General features: G+C 37.1%; 1 pseudogene; it reads left to right on the top strand.

Moving 5' to 3' along the window:
- Positions 1-244: 244 nt before the first annotated feature.
- On the top strand, positions 245-15,034 carry LOC131397754 (vomeronasal type-1 receptor 1-like; annotated as a pseudogene).
- Positions 15,035-15,300: the final 266 nt, after the last annotated feature.

Raw genomic sequence — 15,300 nt, forward strand, 5'->3', positions numbered from 1 at the left:
TTCTACCTCAACAACCACCATGCTAGATCGCTTGAATAATTATACTTTAAAAACTCAGAAGCAGGCCTGATCTTATGGAGGAGGACCTTTATAATTAAATTACATGATTTTTTAATAATTCACTGGATATATTAGTAGCTAAAGTGGACTTGAATAGGATTGGTGACTGAAATTTGCAGAATACAATTTTATTGGCAAATAGATAACAGAAAAGCCAAATATTTTCCATTAATTTCATCCAAAGATGGTTGCGGTTGTGGTGGCTATTTCCAGAACTGGTTTGAAAGGGCAGTGTGGAGAAAAAGAAGAGTCGTGTGCAGAGCTGAGGTAAAAGCGTGAATGCTGGTAGGTTATCTGGGATGCATTAGTGAGCTGGTTTCCACTTGGAAAATTGGGGCTCAATCCCCCTGAGAACACACGTTGCCATGTAGAATTGGCCCAAATCATAGAAAGGGGGGATTCTGCAGTGTAAATTGTGAAGTTTCTCTGATTCTGTCTATGCATCCATAGAAGGGAGAACTATGGGGCTGCAGATAATTCTCCAGTTTGTGGAGACGCCCATTTTTTCATCCTCTTTCTTGACCTGTATCCAGGTGTTTTGCTATTGTGAACATTCTTATACATGTCATCTTGTACATGTACATCATCCATACATGTACAGGTGAGGGTGAGCTTCTTTTTGGAAAGAACTTTTAAGGTGGGGACAAACTTTTTCGAAGTGGTTTTACTAATTATTACACCATCAGTAAGTAGTGTAAAAGATCCCTAATATCTGTGTCTTCTTCAACACTCGATGTGGTGACTGGTCTGACTTTAATACCTGAACCTTGGGTACAGTTTATTGCAGTCAGCAGGGAAGATAAAGCAGTTAATAAGCTCTTTCCCTTCCCACCCCTGCATGGCCAATATGCTTGGATTTTGCAGGTTAAATAGATGTTTTACAGTTTTCTCTGACACACAATGTGCCTGATAGCTTAAAAAGTAAACTGACCAGTTGTTTGACCAGCAGAACAGGTTTATCCTTTTGGGTAACAACCAGAAGAATTGCAACTCGGCATATGCAGGCTATGGCCGACCATAGGCAAATCCAGAAACAAAAAAAAAGGGCTTTGAAAAGGGGGAGTTAGGAAGAGCTGTAATAAACAGAGAGTCCTTTGGAAGAAACTGTGAGTCCAAAGTGTAGAGGTTTCTCATTGTTTGGGTTGCTCCAATGTCTCATTGGCTATGCTGTTCCCAGGCAGGGGAGAGAAATCTTCCTTCCTCCTGCTGGGTAGTAAAGTAGAAAAGCCTTCCTGTCAGAGACGCAAGCCTACCTCCCTCCCTGTTTATGAGAAAGCTCCCTACAGGCCTTCCCAACTTCAATTTAGTTGAGGTTTCTCGTCTTAATTTCACATGCCTGTCAGAAGATCCATGACATCATACACTGTAAAAATCCTAAATATGCGATAGGAGCATCTAGCCTACTTGGCTCTGGATATCAGTGATTAAATCCAAAATTCACGGATGCAAAGGGTTTCCGGTGAACTTCCTTGTGTATAAGTCTGTGTAGGTGTAGTTACACCGGTCTCAGGGTTAAATTCCCAGGATTGAAAATGTTAGAGCTAACTATTCTGGGACTTGCAGTTGGGCTGACAGCACGCTCCGCTCTCTAGGAGTCACAGCGGGTGTGTGCTCTGCGCAGTCGCACTGTGATCTCTTGTAACTCCTGATGAGATGATGTCTGCGGAGGGGGTGAGCCCAACCACGGCAGAAGGTAGAAGCGGGCCCTGTGATTATATTGTGTATGGAAAGAAATCCCACGTGATATCCACCAATGCCCTTCCCTGAGCCTTAAGACTTAGACTTGCCTCCTCCAAACATCCAGCTGGAGAACGGAGAGAACATGAAAATTTTAGAGCTGCTGCTGAATATAAACTTTTGTGTGGAGGTGCTCACACAATTTGCTAATTAAGTGCAGTAAAATGCATCATGAAAAAGACAGGATGTAAACGTGAACATTTTAACGGGGTCAGTTGTGTTTGGTGGGGAAAGGCGAGCACCAGCTATATACTATTCACTTCCATCTCAATTTCTTGACATACCTGTTTTGTTCTATGTTCGAAATGAAATCAACTATGGTCACCTCTGAGTGGAGGAAGGAGAGGAATGTCTGACGTAAATCACTGGATGTGAGCTTTTGAGGACAGGGATCTCACCTCGGCCACTCCCTGCTCTCCCCTGCAGGGCTGACAAGTATAAAGCCCTCAGGAATGGGAGATTTCTCTTCAGTCCTGGCCCTGGTAGTTCCTGAGTCAGAGCAAGACTACTAATGAAAAACCATAGCCTCAGCCTGTCTGCTTCTCTTCCCACAGTGAGGGATACACCAGGTGTGTCCACACCTGCACCTTCAGCCCTCAAAGAATGTACCCTGGGAAGAAGCCTGTGAAGGCCCTAAGAATGTTCTTCAGGTTCAGTTGGTCAAATGTTTCAGACATCCCAGATATCCAGAGCATAGTCTGAAAGTAGGAGTCAGCCTCCATGAGGACACGTCCTGTTAGTCCCACAGACATCTCCTCTCATGGAAATAGAAGGCCAGGGCCCATTGCAGGAACCCAACTACATGTGACCAAAAAACTGGTGGACATATCTATATGTTTCTGTATCTAAAATTCTCAAAAATAATAATCATAACTGTTCCTATATTTTAATTTCTACTAGTTTTTTTTTTTTTCTTGAACAACGAAACTTAAATGTCTTAGGTAAGATTTTCCTTCCAAGCGTGGTGGACTAACAGGGACCAGATTTACCTACTAACCATAAAAGACTACAAAACCTGACAAAATATATGCAACAATGGTTCTCAGATATTCATTAATAGACAACACTGGGCAGTGAATCTTGAGAGCCAAAAGTCGTATTAACAGTGACCTATAATTTTTTTTTAAAGCACCTTTTGGATTTGTTGCTTTTCTCTATTGTTTTCCTATTTTCAACTTCATTGATTTAGGCTCTATTTTTTAGTTTCTACTGCTTACTCTAGGCTTAATTTTCTTTTCTTTCTCTAGTTTACTGAAGTGGAAGCTTAGGTTGTTGATTTTAGATCTTCTAGTTATACATTCATGCTATAAATTCCCCTCTATACATTGCTTTCTCTGTATTCATTAACTTTCCTAAGTTGTATTTTCATTGTTCACTCACTTCAAAATATTTTATAATTTCTCTTGATATTTATTCTTTGATCCCTGGGCTATTTAAAAGTGTGTTGTTTAATTTGAAAATAATTGACAGCTATCTTTCTGTCATTGGTTTCTAGTTTATACTTTGTATGATTCCAAATCTTTTAAATTTGTTAAGGTTTGTTTCATGGCTCACAATGTGGTCCATCTTAGTGAATGTTCCAGGAGAAGTTGAGAAGAATATGTATCCTGCTGTTGTTGGGTGGAGTATTCTGTAAAGGCCAATTCAATCAAATTGATTGATAGTGCTGTTCAGGTCTTCTATATTCTTACTGATTTTCTGCCTGCTTATTATGCCAATTACCAAAAAAGCAGTGTTGAAGTTTCCAACTATAATAGTGAATTTGTCTGTTTCTTCTTTGAATTCTATCAGTTTTTGCCTCACATATTTTGATGCTGTGTTGTTAGGTGCATACACATTTAAGATTTTTATATCTTCTTGGAGACTTGACCCTTTTATCATTTTGTAATACACCCCCCCCATTATGCCTGATAGTCTTACTTGTTCTGAAGTCTGTTTGGTCTGAAAGCAATATAGGTATTCCATATTTCTTTTGACTAATGTTATCACGTTATATCATTCTCCATCTCTTTGCTTTTAACCTATCTGAGTCTTTACATTTAAAGTATGTTTCTTATAGAGAACATTTAGTTGTGTCTTAATTCCACTCCTAGGTATATACTAAACAAAAGTAAAAACAGATACTCAAACAAGTACATGTTTTACAAAGGGTAGAAACAGTCCACATGTCCATCAAAGAATGGATAAACAAAATGTGGCGTATACGTACAACACATTTCTAGTCAGCCATAAAAAGGAATGAAGTACTGATATATGCTACAACATGGATGAACCTTGAAAACATTATGCCAAGTGAAAGAAGCAAGACACAAAAGGTCACATTTTGTTTGGTTCCATTATGTAAAATATCTAGAATAGATAAATCTTCAGATTATTTAGAAAAATATTCAGGCAGGATTCAAATTACTACAAGTAAATTTTATATTAGGCTTTCTTGAAAAAGGATCCAAACAGATTACTGTACCCACAGATTATTTTATAATTCCTGTTGTTTTATGAAGAAAAATCAGACCATTTATTAAGATAATTTCCCACAGTTTGTTAGCTTATCGCATTCCACTGATATTGTTTATCATATTCTTCTAAAATTTTTCTAGTAAATGTGCAATTAGCACTAGAAATATGATGAATTTCAAGTTCAGTTTATTGTTAATGATACTTCAGAGGCAATGCTGTGTCCTCTCCTGCTAGAGAGAGAAAGTATATAAATATAAATATTTATATATCTTAAGCATAAAATATACTGCATGGGATGAACAGCAGATGAGACAATATGTAACAAATGATCAGTGAACTTGAAGATGTAGCTATGGAAATTACAACAAAAGAACCACAGAGAGGGAGAGAGAGAAAAAACAATTTAAAAAAACAGCATGTGGGGCTGGCCTGGTGGTGTAATGATTAAGTTCGTGTGCTCTGCTCCAGTAGCCTGGGGTTCTCAGGTTCGGACCCTGGGGGCAGACCTACGCACCACTCATCAAACCGTGCTGTGGTGGCATCCCACACACAAAATAGAGGAAGATTGGCACAGATGTTAGCTCAGGAACAATCTTCCTCAAGCAAACAGAGGAGGATTAGCAGCAGATGTTAGCTCAGGGCGAATCTTCCTCACCAAAAAACCCCCAAAAAAACCAACAAACATAAAAAGCAGCATGAGTGACTTGCAGTAAAATATTAAATGGTCATATATATGTACGATACCAGAAGGAAAGTGGTACAAAAAATTAATCTATAATGGCTGAAACATTTCCAAATTTGTTGGAAACTAAAAGCTCAACAAATCCCAATTAGAATAAAGGGAAGAATGCCACATCATTGCTCATTATAATTATATTGCTGACAAGTCATATTTTGAGGAAAAACCTTCAAAGTGATAAAGAATCCAGCAGTCATTTGCTCAACTGCTTTCTCTCTTTTAACAGATTTCAAGGTCTGCTGTGCACCTGCCTTGTGATCCTTTCTCCCCATATTTCCCACCCATTGTCTTTCCCTGCTATTTGACCACATCTGTTGGCAATCTTTATTATTAAATTTTAATAGTGTTCAGAAATATACACAATTCACAAATGTTTTTCACAGATAATCTCCAGTCCCCGTGCAGACAGTGTTTCTGCACTTACAGGTGAAACGATCATCACTCCCCAGCAGGGAGGTGAGTTCACAGAACCCAAACCCTTATGTCAGGTTCAGTCGCTGAACAGGTCGGATGCTGCCCCAGCTCCCACTGTCCCGACAGCAAATGTCAACTGGGTAAGTAGCAATTCTTTTCAGATAAGCAACATTCTTAGAAGTATTTTATCTTAGGAAATCCAGAAATACCTATTCTCTGTAAAATATCTGCTTTCTGGGGTTGGAGCACACATGTATATATTTTGGAAGGATGTTTGCTGAGAGAACCAGAAGCCTATCTCCACCCTCATCCATCAGCCTGGTGCCCTGCTCAACATGCCCTCTCCACCCGGCTGTACCCTCTTCGTAGTCTTCTCTGCCTTTTCTCTGAATACACATCCTCAACCAAGTACCTTCACTCTAACAACTTCGCACCACAGGCATGTGAGGAGCAATAAGATAAGGAAGATGAGCTCCCCGCCGTTGAGCAGAGACCTGGTGTCTGAGTGTCAGGTACTGGTACGTGCGTTTCTTTTGCTGGGAGAGGCTGTTGGGTTGAAAGAAGTCTGTACTAATATGTCTCCACCTTTCTCTCATGAGTAGGGGCTGTTTACATGGTATGGCCATTTAGGGAAATGAAAGTCTCCCTTTCTCTCCCATTTATAGGCATTCAATTCATATATAAAAATAAATATTGCTAAAGGTTATGCAATGGAATAATCAGGGACTTAAAAAATTAAAATATAAATTGGCTGGTCAGTTAATTATATATTTAAATACCTTATTGTTGTCATTCAACCCTCCAAATTCCTCAGTATAGCCTCCTCACCTCCCCCATACTTATCTAGGATAAACAGATTCTTTTTCGGGGCTGGCCCAGTGGCATAGTGGTTAAGTTCATGTGCTCCACTTCAGCCGCCTGGGGTTCACAGGTTTAGATCCCAGGCATGGACCTATGCACGGCTTATCATGCCATGCTGTGGCAGGTGCCCCACATATAAACTAGAGGAAGATGGGCATAGATGTCAGCCCAGGGTCAATCTTCTTCAGCAAAAAGAGGAGGATTCACAACAGATATTAGCTCAGGGCTAATCTTCTTCACCAAAAAACAAAAAGATTGTTTTTCAACGAAAAATATTTTAACCAGAGACCCTGATTGATGGGCAAGTTCGTCTACTTGCTCTGGAGAGCAGGAGGCACTTAATGAAATCCTCCCTGTGTCTCCACACAACCCCTGTGACCAGGGGAAGATATGGGCTGCCATTGCCTGTGAAGCATGGCAGTTCTTCAAGGGCTGCAGTGTTCAATAACCACGGCACTGTGGTCTCTGTGGCTCAAGGAAAGTGTTAATTCCCACACTGTGTCTATTGGCCTGCGTTTTGTTACTTAAACTCATTTTATGATTTCCCTTCAAAATGACTCCCAGTCTTTGCCATTTCTCCTGCTTTTACTTCCATTCAGTGTTCCAGTTCTAGGATATATTTTTGTTAGAGCTGAGATTTCATGTCCACGGACCACACAGGATTACTGCTAGTGGGGTCAGCTCTTCCCCTGCCCCACACTGGAATCTCCACGAGTTGACGTGAATGTTTGTGAAGAGTCAGTTTCTTCTCCCCAAATTTAATCCTTGTTGCCCTCTTTTTAATCAAAGACATAATTGATAATGTAATGGAAACTACTAAAATATGATTACAAAAAAGAAATTCTCATTTCTGTAAATCCTAAATTAAATGCCTTAAAATAAAAAATTGGAAGCTATTAAGAAATGCCATTGAGGTAGAAGTGGGTGATAAATCTATCCAAGATTAAATATATAAATCTGTGAGTATTCTGAACTCAGATTTGCAACATTTTTACATGTTCAAACTATATTAAAGAACACCAATTGTAAATCATCTTTGGGTAATTATGGTTTATGGCAGGAAAGGAAAAGATGTAGCCTCTTATTAGAGGAATTCAACCCACAGTAAAACTTGGGCAAATTAGTATATGTTATAGTTTTAAAAAATGGAGTATAATTTTAATTTTGTTTGCATATGTGATCATTTGTGAGAAAACATATTTTATAAATTTTTACTTATTCTCAGTACTGACTCTTCATACATATGGCCAGCATTTTTTTTCATTTATCCAACTGATTAGTATCAATAATGAAGTGATTATCAAGTTTTCTCTGTTACGTTCTACATATTTACATATTTTATTCCGATTTGACATTAATTTTAGTTTCATTTTTTTGAAATAAAATGGACTCTGGTCTGTGCCATATGTGGTCATGCTTCTCCCTATCCAAATATGTGAAAAATATACATAATTATTTGATCTAAGGTCTTTGTCATTTTTTACTTTTAGATCTTGTTTTTAAAGCTCTCTACTGTGTGAAGTCAACGTTTACCTTTATTCTATTAACAAAGTCTCAAAAAATTTTAATATTATATAATAATTTTCCCAAGTAATTCAAATTTGAATTGACTCTGTTTGTGTGTGGGCATGCATGTACAGACATCCTGTTATGTTTCATGGAACTAACTGTAGATTTCTGTGTCAGTGAAAGATGTTGCTAATACACTTTATCTTTGTTGGGGCAAATTCTCTTCATGGCATGATTTAAACTTACATTCATTTTTATTAATTTTTAAAATACCTTGAAATTACTAGAGGAATTTTAGAGAGATTACCATTTGGTTGGGATTACATTCATAAGATACATATTTTTGAATTGAATTGAAGTCTTCAGTTTTCTCTGTCAGTCCACAGTGTGTCTCTGCTGCTATTTTATTTTGATCTTAATATATTAAGAATTTTCACTTTTGCTTCATTATCACGTACAATTATTTAATTTTAGTGTTACTTTGCAAAATTATTGCCCTATGTAAGATAATTTCCTTTTTTATTTTAAAGATAATATTGCTTATGGACATGAAATCTGTTGATATCTGATTATTTTTTCTAGCCTGTATGTGTATCATAAACTATGTATTAGTTCTAATCATGTTATATGATTCTATAGTATTTTTGCAGTAAACAAGCATATCAACTCTCAATATGAATGCTTAACATTTTAATTTACAGTGATGACATCTCATTGATATTCTTCCTTCCCCATGAAATGACCACAACAGGAACTTAGTGAGTCAGTACAGTTATGGCTGCTGTAGTTGTCTTGTTCCTGATCCACTTGAGAATATCTCTGTATTTCACCACCCAGGACTGAACTATCCATGCATTTCTGAAAGTAAGACACGTTCTTGAAGGGAATGTATACCCTTAAAATGTTGTTGAGTTTATTATTTTCTTAGTTTGTATGTCTGCATTTTTATCATTGCCTAAAGATGCTTTTATTTTATGTAACACACTGGCCATCTAAGTGTCTCATCCAAAACAGAGCAGTTTTGTGTGCTACACAGAATTTCCTTTTTGTCTATTGTCCATCTTTCAACATTGGGAGGTTTTCTATAACAAGATAGAGTCTTCTGTTATTTTGGAAAATGTGCTTATCTGAAAACACATTTGAGTAACTGGCTCAGCTTAGAAGCACTTGTATATTAGGCAGCATTTACTTTCTCCACATTGCTCAGTGTCTTTTTCTTTGGTCTTTCTGGATACAGAATTCATTAGAATCTGTGGCTCCTGAATTTAGGAAAACACTTATAAATATTATAAGAATAAAATGCTGTAACAAGGAAAAACATTGAATAAAAATATATTGTCTTAGAGTGAAACAAAGATATCACCAGTGGCAAAAGATTCCAAAAATTACTGATGGAAGGAAGTTTATGAAAGCTGCTATAGCTGCTTTATAAAGCTAAATGTGTGAGATATACAAAGAGAGAATAGCCTAATAAACCCCATAAATGAGTCAGGAGCTTCAAAAGTTAAATATCAGCACACACCCTTCTCATTTAATCTTTACCCCACCCATGTTTCTCTAATGGATTATTTATAGAAAATCCCAGGTATATCGTTACATCAAAGCCAAAGAACCATGAATGTATCTCTAAAAGATGGGATTCATTCGTGAGCAGAACATGGACAAGATTTTCACACCTACAAAAATAACAACATCAAATACACAGTCAGGGGTCACACTTTCTGAATTTTCTCCAAAAAAAGGTTTTTTAAAAAATTTAGATCATTTGACTCAGGATCTCAGTGTTGTACCTACATGGCATTTACCTGTTTTGTCTTTTAGGACTCTTTTAATTAATATCTCTTCCTCTTTTTTTCCCCGCTTTTTCCATTTTCATGAAGAAGAAAATGGATCATTTGTTTAGAATAATTTCCATCATTCTGCTAGCTAATCGTGGCCTTTTGATGTTGTCTAACACGTTCTCCAGATTGCTAATAAATGTGTGATTTGCTCTGGAAGATAATCAAAAGCAGGTTCAGCTTTTTGTCAAGGATACTTCAGAGGCAGTGCAGAGTCCTCCTCATTGCCTACAGTGCGTGCCATTATGACAGGCTGTCTGTGATGTGAAGATTGACCAGCAGATCCGTGTGTGTTAGCGTCTCCCTGATATCAATTTCCCACTAGCCTGTGATTCGTTGATTTCATGAGAGGGATGAGAGAGAGAGCATCACTGATGATCATTCTGTGGATCTGTTACTATATTAGAGGAAGCAAAATGTTGATATTCCATTACTATTTCTGCATTTTCACTTACAATTCTTCTACAAAGAACTTTTGCTCATCCTCTACTTGGTTACCCTGAAATAGTCTGTACTGAAAATACAGGAGAAATTATTCATATTTCCCTTCATTTTTCGGCTTCCAGAATAGTCAATTCCTTAACTTTCTGAAATCTTAACTACTGTGGCTTTCTATCATTAAGAGCATGTGGACATTTAAAATACTTGTTGGTGGTGCTCAGGTCAGGCCACCCCAAGATGCACCACTCTGGTATGCAGATTATTTTGAGCTGAAGACAATAAAGACTCAGAAGACCCAGGAAGAACATTTTAGTTTCCCCTCCCAAACTGCCTAAAGATTTTCACATAGAAGATCTGTTTCAGGAAGGAGCCAGTATCATATGATGGCTGTAGTATAATGTAAAATAAGACACTGCAACAGAAAGATAGGAAAGGCATCAAGCAAATTTTATCAAAATTTCTGTCTCTCCCTGGCCACATTCTCTATAGGTGACCCTGAAAAGAGTTGTCAGACAAACATTTGCATTTCTATCTCCATGTGAATTGTCTTCTTCCCCTCTAAAATCCCAAACCACTACCCGCTCAACACCTTCCATGCCTTTAGCTACAATACTTAAGCAAGCAGCTTAGACAGAATGATGAGCTGCTCATTTCTGAGTTTCTCCCACATATACGTGTTATTAAACTTGGTATTATTTTCTCCTGCTCACCTGTCTTTAATTATTTGGCCAACAATAAGAACCTTAATGGACAGGGCAGAGGGGGAATCTCTCTCTCAATTAGGTACTTTTATTTGATGTTTAATTTGTATCATTATTGTGGAGCAGAGTCTTTTCAAGTTGAATCCTGTGGCATCCTCATCCTAAAGTGACTCCGGTCGTCTGGTAGAATCTCCTCGTGTCCTGGTTTGAATAGATGTTCCATACTGAATTTCCTGCCCTAAATCTGGAACTGCCAATTTTTAAAAAGACAGTATTGTCTTTTAATAAGAATATGCATTTGGGGAACACGACCTGAATAAGTGGAATGGTAATTACTCAGGAGAAGGTGGTTATCCGCAGATCCATTTAATGGAAAGAGAGAGATTATACATATATGGTTTAAATCAAATACAGATCAAAGTAATGGTTTTTCTTCCAAGCAAATTTAAAATTATATATTTTTTGCTTAAATTCTTTTCCTTTCAATTTCGTTTTTCCCCTTTTGATCAAAGTGTCTCTTCTCACTTATATAATATGCTTACTTGTTAACGAAAATATTAATATCAATATTTTATGAAAATATAATAAAATTCAAAGATATTTGTAGGTATTTTGCATAGATATATTTCAGTAGAAATATACAGTAAAAACATTTTTTTAAATAAACTTGAAGTATTAATATTTTGTATGGATAGACTACAAATTTATTACACAGTCAGGTTTATATATTTTATTTTAATTTTGCCATTACATTTGGCTGATTGTTTTAATTTCATTGTGATGTAATATTGTTTGATAATTATGTAAAATATTTATATTTGTCAAATAGACAAAACTATAACTAAAGTAAATTCAGCTATATCTACTTTCTATTTCTGTACCTCCATGCTGTTTCATCTCTGCCCCTCTATATCATTATTCTTGCAAGTTTCTAGTTTCTTTGAAAATAGATTTGTAATGCAATTGAATGTATATGTGCGCGTGTATTTATTTACATTTATTTTTATATCTATTCCTTCACAATCGAAAGAATAATTGTAACTGATTATACACTCTCTTCCCCATCTCCCTTTTTTCCCTTAAGAATGTGCTGTGGAGGTAACTTCATACATGTATAGAGATAATCTTTACTCAGTTCTGTGACTGTAGAGAAATATACTGTGTGAATGATGCATTGTTTATTCAAACAACCCCCTTTCTGTGGACATTTAGACTGATCCCACCATAAGACCTTAATTAATAACCAGTGCACTCACAACCACATATTCTTAAAGTCCACGTAAAGTGAGAAAATGTGTTACCAAAAGAGGGGAAACATGTTACATTTAGCAGTAGATACAGCTCAGCAGAAGCAGGTAACATATTTGTATTTGTTTATCTTTCTACCATTTCTTTTTATCTCAAATGAAAATCAATATCTCCTAGATATGAGAGTGATGGGCATGCCCACTTGGAAATGGGAATTATCTTCCTCACTCAGATTGGAGCTGGGATCCTGGAAAACGCCTCCCTCCTATGTCTTTATAACTTCACTTTGCTCACTGGATACAAGTTGAGACCCACAGATCAGATTCTTAACCAACTGGTGTTAGCCAAGAACTTGGCTCTTTTTTTCAGAGGGATCCCACAGACAATGGTAGCCTTTGCGTTGAAATATTTCCTGGATGATGTTGGGTGTAAGCTTGTCTTCTATTTATACAGAGTGGCCAGAGGGGTTTCTCTCAGCACTACCTGCCTTCTGAGTGGCTTCCAGGCCATTGAGTTTTGCCCCAGAACCTCTTTTTGGATGGAGTTCAGAAATAGATCCCCAAAATGCATTGGCTTCCATAGTTTTTCTTTCTGGATCCTACAACTCTTGGTAAATGTCTGCATTCCTATGAGAGTGATTGGCCCCAGAAACAGCAAAAATGTAAGTGTGAAAACAAATTATGGCTCCTGCTCCTCACTCATGCCAGACAGATTTATCAGCTTGTTACAGGCAGTTATATTATCTTCCATTGTTGCTATGGGTGTGGGTTTCATGATATGGACTAGTGGGTACACAGTGTTTGTCCTGCACAGGCACAAGCAGTGAGTCCAACACATTCACAGCAGCAGACTTTGCCCCAGAACTTCCCATGAGGCCAGAGTCATACGCACCATCCTGATCCTGGTGAGCTTCTTTGTCTACTTTTACTGTCTCTCCTCCATTTTGACTGTTTGTGTTACTGTAATTGTGAATCCAGGCCACTGGCTGGTGGACACCTCTCTGCTAATAGCTTCACATTACCCAGCCTTCAGCCCCTTTGTGCTCATCAGCAGCGACACCTGAGTCTCTCAGTTAGTCTTTGATTTCTGCACCAGAAAATGTTTTTTTCTCATCTAGTTCAACAGCTATAACTCTTATGATTTCTGCAGTTTGATCAGTTATTCATTAATATTTTTAATTTTTTTAAATTAGATAACTATCAGGTACAAACTTTCTGCTAGAACCTGTGATATAATGGTGAATAAGTACAACTCTGCCTTTCTAGATCTAATAATGTAACCAAAAAATCAAAATTTTCACACAGTTAAATAGAACTTAATCTAATTATGTTTCATTAGCTAATGGGGAGTCCTGGGAAAGTTTTGAGTATGTACAATGGAAAGAAACATCATATTTGGGGGGAAAGAGTTGTGTCACTATGTACTTATTTTTCATGTGGTTACCTGAAAAACATTATGAACTTTTAGAGCATATTTGAATTTTTTTTATTTTGCTTATTTCTTTTTCCCCCAAAGCCCCAGTAGATAGTTGTAGGTCATAGCTGCACATCCTTCTAGTTGCTGTATCTGAGACGAGGCCTCAGCATGGCCGGAGAAACAATGCATCGGTGCACGCCCGGGATCCGAACCCGGGCCGCCAGCAGCGGAACGCACGCACTTAACCGCTAAGCCATGGGGCCGGCCCTAGAGCATATTTGAATCCAGCAGTTTCACATAGAGAAAAAAATCACCTGGTTAGACCTCTGCATGTGAAGTCACACACAGTTTTCAGTGATCTGAAGAAATCCACCATGTTTGGAATGTAGAGAGTGAGGAGGCATACAGTGGGAGGGGAAGCAATAAATATATGTAATGGCTGGTTCTGAAATGTATTATAGGACCAGTCTAGAATTCTAACGCTTGTCCTAAGAATAGTGACAGGCCCATTATAAGGTCTAACCAGATGCCCAAATTCAGCAGCTCTATAAATTATTTAGTAAATGTTCAACAAATGAATGGATAAAGAAGATATGTTATATATATACAGTAGAATATTATTCAGCCACGAGAAAGAAGGAAGTCCTGCGATTGGCGACAACATGGATGGACCTTGAGGGCATTATGCTAAGTGAAATGAGCCAGACACAGAAAGACGTATACTGTATGATCTCACTTATATGTGGAATCTAAAAAAGCTGAACTCGTAGAAACAGAGTAGAATGATGGTCACCAGGGGCTAGGGGTTGGGGAGATTGGGGAGATTTGATCAAAGGACACAAACTTGCCATCAGAAGATGAATAACTGCTGGGGATCTAATGTACAGCATTGTGATTATCATTAACAACACTGTATTATATACTTGAAAGTTGCTAAGAGAATAGATCTTAAATGTTCTCACTACAAAAAGAAATGATAATTATGTGCATAACAGTAGTAAACATATTGCAATATATAAGTCTATCAAATCAATATGTTGTACACCTTGAACTTACATAATGTTATATGTCATTATATCTCGATTTGAAAAAGATACGTTATGTATTTGATTAAAATTTTATGTTTTCACAACATTCAATTTAGACTTTTTCCATGGTATTAATTGGTTTGAAGAGAAATAATTTTCATTTTGGAGGTTCAGATTTTGTTAAACAATATTCAAATATAAACTTTTTTTGCTCGGTCATTACCAATACATGGCAAAAATTTTGACATAACTCAAATTATATTTTCCTTTTTTCTATTATTTATCACCAAAAAAGTTGTTTCTTTTCAACAATCTTATCTCCTTTCATTGAAGTCTTCTCATATTTTCTAAAACACTTTTAATATACCTAATTTTCACAATAGATCAGGTATTTATGCAATTTTTTGTTGTTTATTTATATAACACCTTTAGTTTCATTTCATTTCCTGGGAACGAACAATCTTTAATTTATTGCACCAAAATTATGAGCTTAAACAATTTTCCTAATCCAGAACTCTTACATTAATGTTGGTTTATCTATTCCAGTCATTTTCTAATGCACCTGGAAAGCCTGTTAAACCCTGATTGCCAACCCCACCTCCAGAGTTTCTGACTGAGGAAGTGAGGGTTAGCATGCATAAATTTGCATTTGTAACAATTCCCAAGGGATGCTGATATGTCTTATCTGGGAACTGCATTTGTGAAATACACACTGGATCTATCCCAATTTATCACAGCTCACACAATTTATGAACATTTTTTGCCCATGTTTGTGCTGCATTCTAAGAAATGTCTTTTCATTTGATTGACTCAGTTTATTCAAGAGTTTCAACCAGGAAATGATTTTGTAT

This window comes from Diceros bicornis, chromosome 34 (assembly GCF_020826845.1).
Source record: "Diceros bicornis minor isolate mBicDic1 chromosome 34, mDicBic1.mat.cur, whole genome shotgun sequence".
In the NCBI taxonomy this organism is placed as follows: domain Eukaryota; kingdom Metazoa; phylum Chordata; class Mammalia; order Perissodactyla; family Rhinocerotidae; genus Diceros; species Diceros bicornis.